This window comes from Ischnura elegans, chromosome 3, assembly GCF_921293095.1.
Source record: "Ischnura elegans chromosome 3, ioIscEleg1.1, whole genome shotgun sequence".
Lineage (NCBI taxonomy): Eukaryota > Metazoa > Arthropoda > Insecta > Odonata > Coenagrionidae > Ischnura > Ischnura elegans.
The window spans coordinates 117,113,372-117,127,088 of NC_060248.1; positions in this window are offsets into that span (position 1 = coordinate 117,113,372).

Consider the following 13,717-nt stretch of genomic DNA (forward strand, 5'->3'; position numbering starts at 1 on the left):
CCCCCCCCATTGTTACGCCGCTGGTCCGTAACATTTACTTTTTCCTACCAGTCGTTAATTTACTAATTAAACGCACTTTATTTTGAAGTTTTCAAATGTGGGAGCGTCAAAGGAAAACAAAGTATGCACCCGACGTGTCCGAAATTGGCGCACCGATTAGGTAACACATTTCGCTCCTCATGACACCTGACGAGCTGGGACACACATCAAGATGGCGTCCTTTCAGACTCCCTACCCAGTAAGCAGAGAAGCGGATTACGTCTTTCTCTGAAGCAGTAATTTAAATTCACGGAATGAAAAAGAATCTGTGAAGTTTTTATAATGAGTCCAAATGAGGGAGAACAAGACGAATCCCGATATTTTTCGTCAGGCGACGACTCTCCTAATGTTCGCTAATCGCGTCCTAGTTCCACAATCCAAATTCCCTAACGCAGTAAAATTGTTTAACCAACGAGACGAAATGGATCAAGATACCATCAGCCCATATCGTAAAATGCTATTGCTAATATGCTATTGCAAATATGTATCATCATCACTGGTCAACAATGCTGAGATTGGTTTGAAGTAGCTCTTCACTCAATTCTCCTATCAGCTAATCTTTTCACACCTACGTAATTCTTCTCTTTCACATCTTTCTTTAGCTGTTCCATATACGTTGTTCAAGGTCTTCCTTTTTCATTCTTGCCTTCCACTTGTCCCTCGAAGATTGTCTTCATCATGCCATCATGTATCAAGATGTGCCCAAAAGGTTGTTCCGTCTTCTTATTAAGGTTTTCATAAGGCTTCTCTTCTCTCCTACTCTTCTTAGGATTTCCTCATTAATAACTCGGTCGATACAGAAGAGTAAATCTTTTATTCATAAATATATTTAGATGCTACAAGGATATGTCTAACGTTTAGAAGGAAGAATAAAAAAGCATTTTGTTACTTTATAGTAAGCAGTGAGTTCGCTTTGAAAGCTTCGCCACGACTTTTCCACAATGTATCTGAGGTACTTCATTTCGACTGTTCATGAAACGGAAAGATAAAGAAAATACTTTACAATCTCATACGCGGATTCTCGGGCATCACATTGAATAACAACACAGAAATACATTTTATTCATAAAAGGATAAGAAGGGAAAACTATTTCAAAACAAAACTTACTTACTTACAAAACACTGAACATGAATTATCACCCTAGACATTCGATAATTCCTTTTGAATTTACGATGGGAAAAATACTAGAACGCATTCGTTAGCAACAATTACGAGATCAACGAGGTAAACCAGTTATGTAACAACGATCGATACATATAACATTTTGAGAAAGTCGTTATGCAAGCCATCGCCATTAAAATATGCTAAATATGCGCACATGTACTCATATGGAGTAATTGGCGTTGATTACGACGGGAACAAGCACCGGAAATGTATCACAAGTACGACGAATGAGAAGCTACGAGAGAATGGCTTGAAGACATGAGCGTGATGACGCGTATGGTACCGTGATAAAAGGTGACTGAAGGTTATACGCAGAGTCTAACCAAACAATCTAAATTCTTGAACAAAGGTGTCATTCCTCAGAATTTTCTCCACAAGGATGCATATTGCGCACGAATTGAGTTGCACTCCAGAGTGATTATGGAAAAACCCCAGGCGTCGAAGTTTCCCGAGTTTTAACGCACAACAGAAGATTCAAAGAACCAGTTCTATCACAAATAAATAAAAAATCACCAGTGTTTTATTGCCATTTTCACACGCATATTAGCAAAGCACATGCAGAAACGAGAGCTCACTACGTTGGAGGCACTTCCTTGACGAAGCACAGAGTTTCCTCAATGTATACCATCAGGCAACATGAACCACTTTTAAATTATGAATAACATTAAGGAGATTTCTAAATTCCTGACCTTAAATTAAACCCGGTTAGCACCCAGTCCAAATTTTTAAGTTTTGCTTATTTAGTCTTGAACTTCGAATTTGTGATGTTAAAAAAAACCTTTGCAGGTCCTTTCTAGAACTTTCCTTAATGCACGTCGCATGAAGACATGGAGCCTTTGAAGGTTTTCTTAGCATAAAATGAAACAAATCTACTTATGATTATAAAAAATATTTTAAAATTATTAAAAATAATTCATGAAGGAAAAAAAACTACGACCGTGCTAAAGCAAAAACAAATGTGAGCCACTGGAATGAGAGGAACGTATAATGTAAGGCTGAACGGCAGAATACGAGGGGTAAGGCGGTTTGGAGGTCGAGATGTATATGCATTACGAAAGGCCTAATAAAATGGCCTAGAGAGATAGGTAATTTATATAGGAAAGTCCACAGATACCCAGAATAATTCTCCCGTGATTCGCTGTGATGAGACAGGGCAAAGATGCGTTCTAGCGCAATTGAAGGACACTTGAGACATAACTTTTACACCATAAATATCCCCGAAGAAAAATACATTATAATACAGCATGACCACCCGAGGTATGACATAGAGGGTGAGACCTTCGGGTTATCCAGCGGAAATGCTCCACCACACCCGCGAGATTATCTGGTTTGTAGTGTCGTACATGATATACGAAAGATTCATTCATGATATCAACGTAAAAGAAAGGAACTTGCGGAAGGGAATGCTAAAGTTTAAGGCAAGACGTCTGAACTCGGCAAAACCATCTTAGCCCAAGCCTCGATTGCAGCGGGGTAAGTCCTTGCCTTACCCAGAAGAGGTCGCAGGTTCGAGTACCAACTGGGAAGGTTGCTTCTTTCCCAGGGCATGGATTTCGAGCACGTTAAATTGTTAACTCATAAACCCCGATATAAAAGGCCACTGGTGCTCTTTTCGGTGGTACAAGAATTAATAAATAATTAAAAAACGTTTTGAGGTGCCAACCAATACATACATTTTAATGAACTGATTGATCATGTCCGAAAGAAGATTTAGACTTCCAGCCCAAATAGCTCATTCATTTATTATACGCCGCAACCACTCGAGTTTGCAGGTCCATCAATCTCAAGCAGAATCTTGTAAGAAGATCGCAATCTTTGGCAGCATACTAATAGCTACAGTCGATGGCAGCTAAGGAGCGATAACGGGGAAGCGTTGTCATCCTCTCGGTGTGATACGAAGTAGCGACCGCACTTGGTAGCAGATCCGAAGAAAGAAAGTATGAAGACGACCAAGAAACGGACACCGATAAGCCACCTCAATATGCTGCACACTAAATTCATAATTAATGCCATATAATAACCGCCTAAAGAGGCGGTAGTGCCAGAAGTGGCAATGGAGGACTCCACCACAGTAAGATCATCACTACCCTGATGACATAAGTTGCAGACTCACCCCCACCGAAAGACAAGCAAAATGGATAAAGACAATTTTCATATCATATAATTATTTTTTTCCTTATCTTGACCTCGTTTAATTCATGTTAAAATATTTCTTGGAGTGTAGGTCAACGAATGTTATGTAAAAAAGTTATAGCCAACGTTTCTGTTTATTCTAAACCATCATCAGGACTTAACTTTGTACATATTTATTAATATTATTTAATAATTATTATTATTTAATAATTAATATTATTAAATAATTATTTAATATCAATAAATACGTACAAAGTTAAGCCGTGATGATGGTTTAAAATAAACAGATACGTTAGCTATAACTTTTTTGCATAACATACGTTGACCTACACTCCAAGAAATATTTTAACATACCATATAAGTGATAACGTCTATCGCTTCAATTTTTCCATATTATTAGCAAGCAACTGTCACCCATCATTTTCCCTGATAGAAATTCTATTCAAGCTCTAATTCTATCCTGAATTTGCATGGAATTACTGACATGCCCCATTTTTGCCGGAGATAACTATGAATTCCTGAAATTTTACCCATATACCATACTTTCCTACCCATCGGAAAATGCTTTAATGTTAACAACGCAACTCATCACTTTTTTGCACAGCGACTTCAACGAGTGTTTTATATTAGAAACCGTTCTTCCACGACAAGGATGATTCGCACGTTGAGACATCTGAAATCAGCTCTTTTCGGTCCTAAAATTGCTATCCTATTAACGGCATATCCCTCTCGGCATTTATCCCTCATATGTTGCTGCATTCTTCCCTTTCCTATGCTGGTTTCTTCAGTTGCCCAATGCTCTTCACCCTTGCGTCCTTTGTTATCTTCCCCAAATGCATTCTATCTTGGTCTTCATCGGTTGACTTTTTCTTCGGTTACACCGTTACTATCCCATCACAGTTATGCATTACTCCCAGCGCGTGATTAGTGCTTTCAATTATCCTATTTACATTTTTAGCCTCGACTCGCCGGCACTAAACTATCCCATGCTCTTTACTTGGCTGGTATCCCAATTTTTTCAAAGCGGGTGTGTTTATCACGTATTTTCTATGACATAGTTGGCATTTACTTCGTCATTTTGATACGAAATATTGCATTTGGCCTCAGAACATTTGAGTACGGAATAATTGAAATGCAAGAAAAATATGATAGGACATGATAATTGACGCTTTTACCAGGAATAAGCTCTAATTAATAACATATTACTATCAATTTTACAATGATATTTTAAAAAAACACTCCACAGGGATCGTTATGAGAGAAATGAGTGCAATAAATATCGAATAAAACCACTTGTTTCATGACAAATGCATAGTAATTACCTCATTATGATACAACCAAAATTCCAAAAGCAAACTTTTAGCATTAAATTATAATGATATAATAATTCTTGAAGCGTAGGTCAATGTAAATTATAATTGAAAACGTCATAGAGCTATCGTTCAGATTACCATCATGTGACATGGAAAAAATGCAAACGTCATAACTTCGTCCTTGATCAAGAGATTCAAGGAGTGGCTTATAAGGCGTACCTCTACTCGGGATATTTTGGAGGAAGTCCATATTCAGGTTGGAATGTTTGTGCAGCACATTATGTTGGAAAAAAACCTTTAGAAAGTAAATGAAAAATTCAATTAACAAGGTGAGGGCATAAATAACAACCTCACTTTTTATGGGGTAAATTCCTTCGTCTATTAAAAGTATGGGAAATAAATCAGTTCAGATCCTGATTGATAAACAAGAATTTACACTCCCATTCCAAAACAAAATCGCCAGATCATTACTTTTAAATACATGGCTAATGTAAGAAATTTGTATTTTATCTAGGCATATTTGAACTTATAGGGATATTATCAAATTAAAAGGTATTCAAAACTCAAGAATATGACAGAGAATAAAATAAAAAGCCTTGTCCGACAAAACAGGGTTAAAACGTTACGATATATTTGACAAGTTTTGACAATATACGGCAAGGAATTGCTAAATTTTCAAAAACATGCTAAGCTAATTACAAGTAAAAAGACATTGTAACACGGTTGAGCATACTAAAAGACCAGGGATAAAAAATAACGACCTATTATAACGAAGAGCAACGATTACATTCTTACATGAAAAAGCAATTTAGGGGAGCACAGTGGAGGCACTGACGGTTCCTTAGGATATTAATGTAAATTTTACAGAGGCCCAGATGGGAGTCAATGAGTGACACACGATGAAAGCAATTTTTGATAGCCATAAAATTATAATTCAAGACCTGCATCTGCCCGTAAAAGCTTATTTTCGTTTGGAAGACGAGCAAATTCAGCGATTTTCCCTGCGATAAGAACCGTAGCAGTGATGACAAGGAAATATAGCATATGGGCCATAGTGGCTTGGAGAAAATGAGGAAACAATGTAACACTTAGAAATTTAATATAAATGGATAAAATTATTTAATTATAAAATACGGAAAATAAAAAAGGGTCTACTGCAAATGGTATTATTCATTTCAAAAATCGTAATATATAAACGTTTATAAAACAAATTTGGAAGACGAAAAAAACTGAAAACATTACCGATTATTACCAAGAATGGAATATTGACCACAAATAGGAGCATTTTGACTAAAGAACAATAGAAAATTTTATTTTTTTTTATTTTTTATTTTTATTCTCATACCACCGGATACAGCTCGTATTGGCCATTTTACACCGGGGTGTTCAACAAATGTAACAGTTAAACGTACACAAACGACCATGCCCTGTATCGGGGAAACCTACCCAGGCGGGACTCGAACCCGCGACCTCTTGTTTGGCAGGCGAGAACGTTACCCCGCCGCCACAATAAAAGGTTTATTATGCCTTCACCTGAGTGAGCAAGATGTTTGGGAGAATCTCAAGACTCTTATGTAGACTTTTATTTAATAAAAAAATAAAAGGACATGCTAACTCACAGTGAATGAACTTTCCTTAGAAAAAAAGTTAAATATAATCCGAGTTAACCCGTGCAATCAATAAAGAAGTAGGTACCCATAAGTAAATGCGCAATAATAACCTCGCATTAAAAAATACTCTCTACACCACTTATAACAGTTTGACCACATTCAATGCAACGCAATACATACTACAATATAAGTGTCTGAGACCATAAGGCATCGTCGACGGACGTATTTTTTGCGTTGAAACCGGTATAACAAATGAGGACAAAAAGTAAATAGGCCATTAATTGGACTTCCCGTATAAAAACCACATATTTATGACACATGGCGACACTGACTTCACACTAAACACTTCATGACATAATTAGCTTCATTAGGAAGAAGTTCACACCAGCGACTGAGAAGGCTGCCTATAGAGATTTTACAAATGGAAGAAAAAACCTGGGTGCAGGTGCACCATTCATCATGGACATTGGCTTTTTTAAGTTACCTTGTATCAATATCACTCTACCCCCAACGGAGATAATTTATAAAATTACGCTATAAGAACAATAATGTTAAACAAATAGAAATGAAATTTTTTATACCTACTTCTAAACTGTTCTCAGACAGAATTTTTGAAGTAGCAAGAACTAAATCAAAACTCAAGAGAGACTCAAATTCTCAAGCTTAGTCCATTGGTAGCAAAAATGATGGCCAATAGGAGACACCAATGACTAAACTACCCTGATACAAAATTAACATGGATCGAGAGTTAACTCGAAAGAGTTTGCGTGAAAAAGCCCTCATGCTAGGCTGAGTCACGATTATAATTACACTTACCTACTCACAAGATGCTCATAAGTTTCGTTCTGATAAACTTTCTCCGGTCTTAGGGAAAACTCCCAGTTTTCCCCTAAGTCACGCCAACTTCATATCTCTTAATTCCCTGGTTTCATTCTTAACATCCCTTCTTGGAATGGTTCTCACGGCCTAGGCGTGAAACTTACGACAATCCACGCCTTGGTAGTTTGCGGCTTTCGCCGACATGAGGAGTCGCCGGAATTAAAACCCTCCGCTTGAAAGAGTTTCATTACGTGCCTCAATTCGGGAAACTCCCTTAAGAATCATCCGCCCGTGGAAACGAGGCCTGTTAAAGCATAGATATAATCTCCGAAGAATCTTTTGAATGATCCACATAAAAAAAGACGGACTCGAGAGAAAGGCACCATGCGCTAAAGTGACGGCAGATCATTAACAGGATGTGTAGCCACGAGTCGCACGTGACAGCTGCCGCGCCCACTTAATTAAAGCGCTATTTCGGCTACGAAAATTGGAGGTGTGGACTTATCTAGAGAACCGGGGAAAATAGTTAAGAGATGTTTGAGCTAGATGAAAGCATTAAAGGAACAGCTAACAGTGAAAGCGAATTTAAGTGAACGGTTGGGGCTCTAGTGCAAAGGATACTATCGTTACGAGTGACAAAGATAAAACCACTTCAAACATAAACCATATATACACGATTGTGGCATTTGGATGTTTCCAACTTTCACAATTCTAAACCGCCCGTCATTTCAACTTCTTTATGGGACTCGCATTACATTGAGTAAGCTTTTTTTACCATTGGACTTAAAGTTTTTAAAACTCTTTTTCAATAAATCAAGAAAAAAACTAGTTTTTCAGATACTAGTGAACGTATCCTTGTGATTTCACAGGCCATCAAAGGGTTTGTGACCTATTTTTTATCGAAATTGGTATTATACAAGCTCCACCATATTTCTACAAGTAGATCTTCAGTATTGTTCAAAATCAATGATGTTGAGATAAATCAAAACCGGAATAGAAGCGAAAGAAAAGAACCTCTCAATCTAGGTAGGTAATGCGAGATTTTGATGGCCAAATTAGAAACGACATAAAACAAAACTAGATTTCCGTGAAATCATAAAAATTAGGATGGCGCTCTTTTTTACGACCTGTATTATCAATAACCCACATAATTATCAAACTGAACGACTTAAAAATATATTGCACATTAAAATTATGAAAAATAGAGGAGTTAAGATTTAACCTTACATCCAGTATTTATGAAATATGTGTAGAAGTAAAATTTGATTACTCGTAAATCGCTCTAGAAACGATCTCAAGTAAAATGTAAATACATATACTGGAATGTAATTCAAGATGAGGGTATGTTATCGTTTTACCACCGCATTCAAGGTGGTAAAATGTTTCCCTTATTATTACACGAGAATAAGTGTATCGGAACCCGCAAGAAATACCTTGTTCACAGGGTCAGCATCAGAAAAACACAACAAATATTTTAATATCTTCAACACCCTAAGGTACACAAGGTAAGGTACTTCAATACCTTAAGGTACGAATTTGCACAACAAATCTTGGATTTCACACCTGTCAAACGGCTTAAGCGCAGAAAAAATTGAAATATCAAGAAATTCAACCAAATGCAGATTATTCCGCACGATGAAGATGACGTTAGAGATGAAATTAAGGCTGAAAAGGAATTACAATTATACTTAGAAATAATACGTTAGATGTAGACATGAAGACTCCATCGCTTACTGTCACTATAACACTGAATGATTAAGGTACAAAGTGAATGGATGGCTAGTACTACACTCACTCATGGTTTCAAAGGAAAGCAATTTCAAATAGACCGAAGCTTAGATGAGAATATGATGAGAGCAATACGGTGAAAGGAAATAATATCCATCAACTCATAATTAAATAACTATGCCTGTACACACCATCGCTTTCGGTTTGATATTTCGTCAAATATGTTTCGATTGATCCTTGTCATTTACTAAATGGATCGTGGGTTACCAGCTAACTATGTTCATACGTTTGATGTAATTCTTTCCCGTTGAATTATATGCGTGAAGTCTTCTCGGGTTGTTCACTGATTTAAAACGCTGTACAACATCGAAGTTTCAATGAACGAGTTAAAACTTTGGTGATATACAGTGATTTAAATCGATGGAAACTCCGAGAAGACTTTACGCAAATATGTTCATAGACATTTATATTTGGAGTGGGAGTGTGGGGAGAGCGGGAGGGAGGGGTGTGGTCCATTTTTGGGGATAACTGGATCCCACATGTAAACAATCTCTAGGTCAGTTTTCCTGTTATAAGCGCTCGCTTCTTTCCTAATTCCAACACCTTCCCGGATGAGTCTAGGTCGGAGGCTGTTCACCTTGCAGATTATTCACGCGTTCTTCAAATTGTTGATCCGGTCCAATGCCGTGCCTGAGCTTCTGCTGACGATCTCTGCTTTGCTCGAACTGTTCATTGGGTGCTCATGTGATCGTGTTCTGAAAGATTTTCTGCGATAGCCGATTATACTCCTTGAGGTACGCCCTACAGAGTACATATTACAAAAAATCTTATGGTTTCGGGAATGGATTCTTTTTTTTTCGTTATTCTAAATTTCTGCACACGAGATCATAGGATATTTTGCACTAGATACTTGAGCCTTTTCGTTTTGGAGTTGGATAATGTCGACGCCGGGTTTCTCTCTTGTCGAACGACGTAGGGAGCACATATTGGAACTTATGAAGCATATAAAAAAAACTATCTACGGAAAATCGGAGAAATTTCCTTCCTCATGGGAAACGTTTGCCTCTCTATAGAACTGCACGATTTTTGTCAAATAAAAGTCACTTTCTCACTAGCATCGCTTGGATTTCAATCCTTAAGTACCTAAGAACCCTTATCAGATAATGGTATGAGGGTTCTGGGCAAACCCTTCGAAGGATACAACGCACCGGGGCCGGGAACCAAGCCAGTGGCTTATACGCCCAGACACCCGGGGAGGGGAAGGAATGGAAGGAAACAGGATAGAGGCGCCGCCGCGATGGGAGCCCGCTGACACCTCTGGGAAGGGATAGGTACGGAAAGGACGGGACGAGGGAAAAACACCCCAACGCTATAGATGCGAGGAGGGCCCTACTATTAGCGAAACCAAGCATACGCAATTAATGTGCCAGCGATTTTAGTGGGTTTACCTATGAGGAAGAAAAATCCATCGATCAAATCGCTGGATAACCCTTATCAGATAGTGGACTTAGCCGCTCGGGTCGATCTCTCCGTTTCTGTTGTGTGCACCGTGAAGTCGGGACGCGACAGCGTGGGTGAAACGATGAGCCATCTCTCGAGTATCGCTCGACTCTTATCGTGTCCCACTGCTGTGACAGTGATGAGTCTCCACTTTCACATTGTTCGTGTACTCGTCGAGTCTCACTTTCTCTTTCTCTCCGCGTAAAATCCGCATTTTCCGCGTGGCGGTGCTGCTGTCCTCCCTCAACTTCTCCCTCATGACGCGATCCCGCGTCTGCGTAACTTCACGATTGGATCCGACATTCGTGGCGTGGGAGCATGACGTGCTCATCAATTTTTCATCCCGCGCGCAGTCTCCAGAGATGAGAGGCTTCCTGGGGTGACTGTTTCTGGGTTCGTTCCACTCCTTGTTGTGGCACTAGGAACGTCGTCCGACAATTAATTCAATGAGTCACTCCGTTCTCGGAAGGCGCCATGGGAAGTTACGCTCTATGAGATTGTGTGCATCATTTGTCACGTATCAAATGTCATAGCAGTAACATTTTTTAAAATAATAATAACCCAAGAAGGCAACTCGGGAGACAGGATATAAGAATGACAAATACTCGTGAAGAGGAAAAATCTGTTGCTTTTTCGGCGAATTGACTGAATATGATTTTCTCGGGCTGAGAATGTCCAATTGCTCCAAATTTTGGAGATCCCACATGTTCCTCGTCGGCGAGGATGGCGAGGAACGTGTCGTACATCGAAACGTAGGGAGAAAATGGCCACTCTCAGCCGGTTGGCCTTATTCACTATCGTAAAGAGGTTTCCCATTTTGAACCGAAATTGTAATTCCTTATCAAATATCAATTATAAATTCAATTGTAATTGAGATTTAATAAAATTGAGAAATAATAAAAGTATCTTACCTTGTGTACCCTAAGGTATATAAGAAATCAAAATATTTGTTGTGTTTTTCTGATGCTGACCCTATTAAGAACTATATGCATGTTCATTGGCGGCATTAATTCCTATCTGTAGGTGAGGTGGTGGCATCAATAACTTTACGCGCCTATCTCGTTGGAAGGATGAAGGACTTGCCTCAGAATGGTCAAGAAATTAGAGCCTAATTGGAAACGAAAAAAAACATTTTTTTACCCATCTCCTCTTTCGTAATCGGGACTATGAAATTATACTAACGAGCAACCCTTCCGTGATTTAATATAGAAAATTATGTGAAAGATTGCCTACCCTCTTGCTCTACCCTCACTCATCCGAACGAACATTAGGGTTGAAACATCGAGAGACTGGTGCCATTCAATATTTACAATAGAGAGGAATAGCGGTCAAAAGTTAAGAGTTTGGTGGACCACCTCATCACAGGTATACATTTCGGATAATAGCCCTAGTTACTCGTAGAGCTTATTGATCCGTGGACTTCGGATCGCCCTGCTCGTCAACGACGCAAGAGGCGACATTCTGAAATCAATTCAAATGCGTGGTGGATGACATCACATCTAGAGGAAGACCGGAGACTTTTACTGCAGTATCCTTGGTTCAAGACTTCATTTATGCGCAGAAAAGAGATATGATTGGGGATAGTCTTTCGAAGCGAGATTCATGGGTATCGGAGGGTTTTGGAAGCAGCTGCGCACAATGCTTTGTCAAGCGAGCTTATTGCAGGGTGCATCATGAGGCGATGAATGGTTGCCAATGAGTTACTGCCTGCTGTCACCCACCCAACCATTCATCGCCTGATGCACCGTGCAATAGCCGCTAAAGCTCGCTCGACAAAGCATTGCACGCAGCTGCTTCCGAAAGGCTCTGATACGCACAGAGAAAAATGGAGATAATTTCAACATAGAAAATAATCGAAAATTTTCATCATAACAACTAAAATTCTTATCTCTAAGCACTTTTGCATTTACTTAAGTCGGCCTTATCTGTTATATAAAAAAAAAAATATTTTCTAATATCCGGCACAAATGGGCATGCAACTGGAATTAATTTTACAAGACTTGTGAAACAGACAAAATATACTCTTTTTTTAATAATTGCACCTCATGTACAACCAGGGGATTTAGTGACAACCAAAGGAAGAAATCCGATAGGTATTGCGATTAGCTAACACTCCGATCTAAGTTTTTTTTTCAGAGATTTGCTGCTTGGTTCTAGAAAGCTCGCAATGTATCCTAATATCACTTATTACATAACGAAATCCACGCTCCATACCCTCGTTTACATAATCCATTTACTCTCCAACTGGTAAAAAAAGAGGATTTTTAAAGATAATCATCCTATGCAGAGCCTAACCAATTAAACTCGGAAACTATAACTCAATCTTGAGGCGCAAGCCAACGAAATGAAAAACAAGCTTGCAGCAAGCAGTTACGATTTTCAAGAGCACCTAACACCATGCCAACTCAACGAGATCCATATCCTGGCACCATCAGTCTATACGCCAGGGTTACCACTCTAACTACATTTTTTTTCTAGGTATTCACGGTATAAATGTCATCAAATTCACGGTTTTTAGATGGGGCAATTTAGGCAGAAATATTGATCACGTAACAATCATCGGCCGCACGTTAACTAAAAATGTAACAAACGCAACAGATGCCTTGAATGCAAACGCAGCAATGACAGTGCTATCTCTCATGACGTCACCTATCGTTAGCATAATTCATGTCCGGCTAAAAGGGTGTGAGTGGGAAAATGGAGAGAGCAGGGAAGTGAAGAAGTGCCTGATTTTTTTGCCAGGATTAACGTCTTCCAATCGCAGGCTTAAGGTCAACGTGCTGTCATGGCCCACACGGACCAATTAATAGTTGCGCTTTCGAATACACGTGTGCAGGTAAATGCGTGGACATTGCCTGCACGTGAATGACCTTGAAAAATGATTGAAATATCGTTTTTTTTTCTTTTAACCCGTCTATCGTTGTCCTACAATCAAGTTTGAGAGATTTTTAAGGTTCTATGACGAAATTCACGGCTATTTCCAGGTTTTTTCACGGTAGACGAAATTCACGGTTTTAAGGTTTTCACGGTTGAGTGGGAACCCTGATACGCACACCTGACTTAGCCCACAAAAATACACAGGCTCATTACTTCATTCCTTTCCCGCTAAGTGGACTCCTGCAGTTTTGCAAATTATGGGTACTCTTTTTAATTGGACGTAATATCATGTCACCTCTGGCAAGCGAACGCATCGTGTTAACCGCCCTTGAGACTCGGTAAAGGCATAAAGGATGACAACTTTGCTCGGTGATAGCTCAGTTCAGCGTAAATAGGATTTGCTCCAAAATTCGTCCAGGAGAAGAGCCTAGCATATGCCAACAATAGCGACAAGGAGACATCATATTAGAGCCCCGCTGTATTTCCAAGTCCGACAGAAACGATAAATTAGGATTGTTATTTTGCCAAACGGAT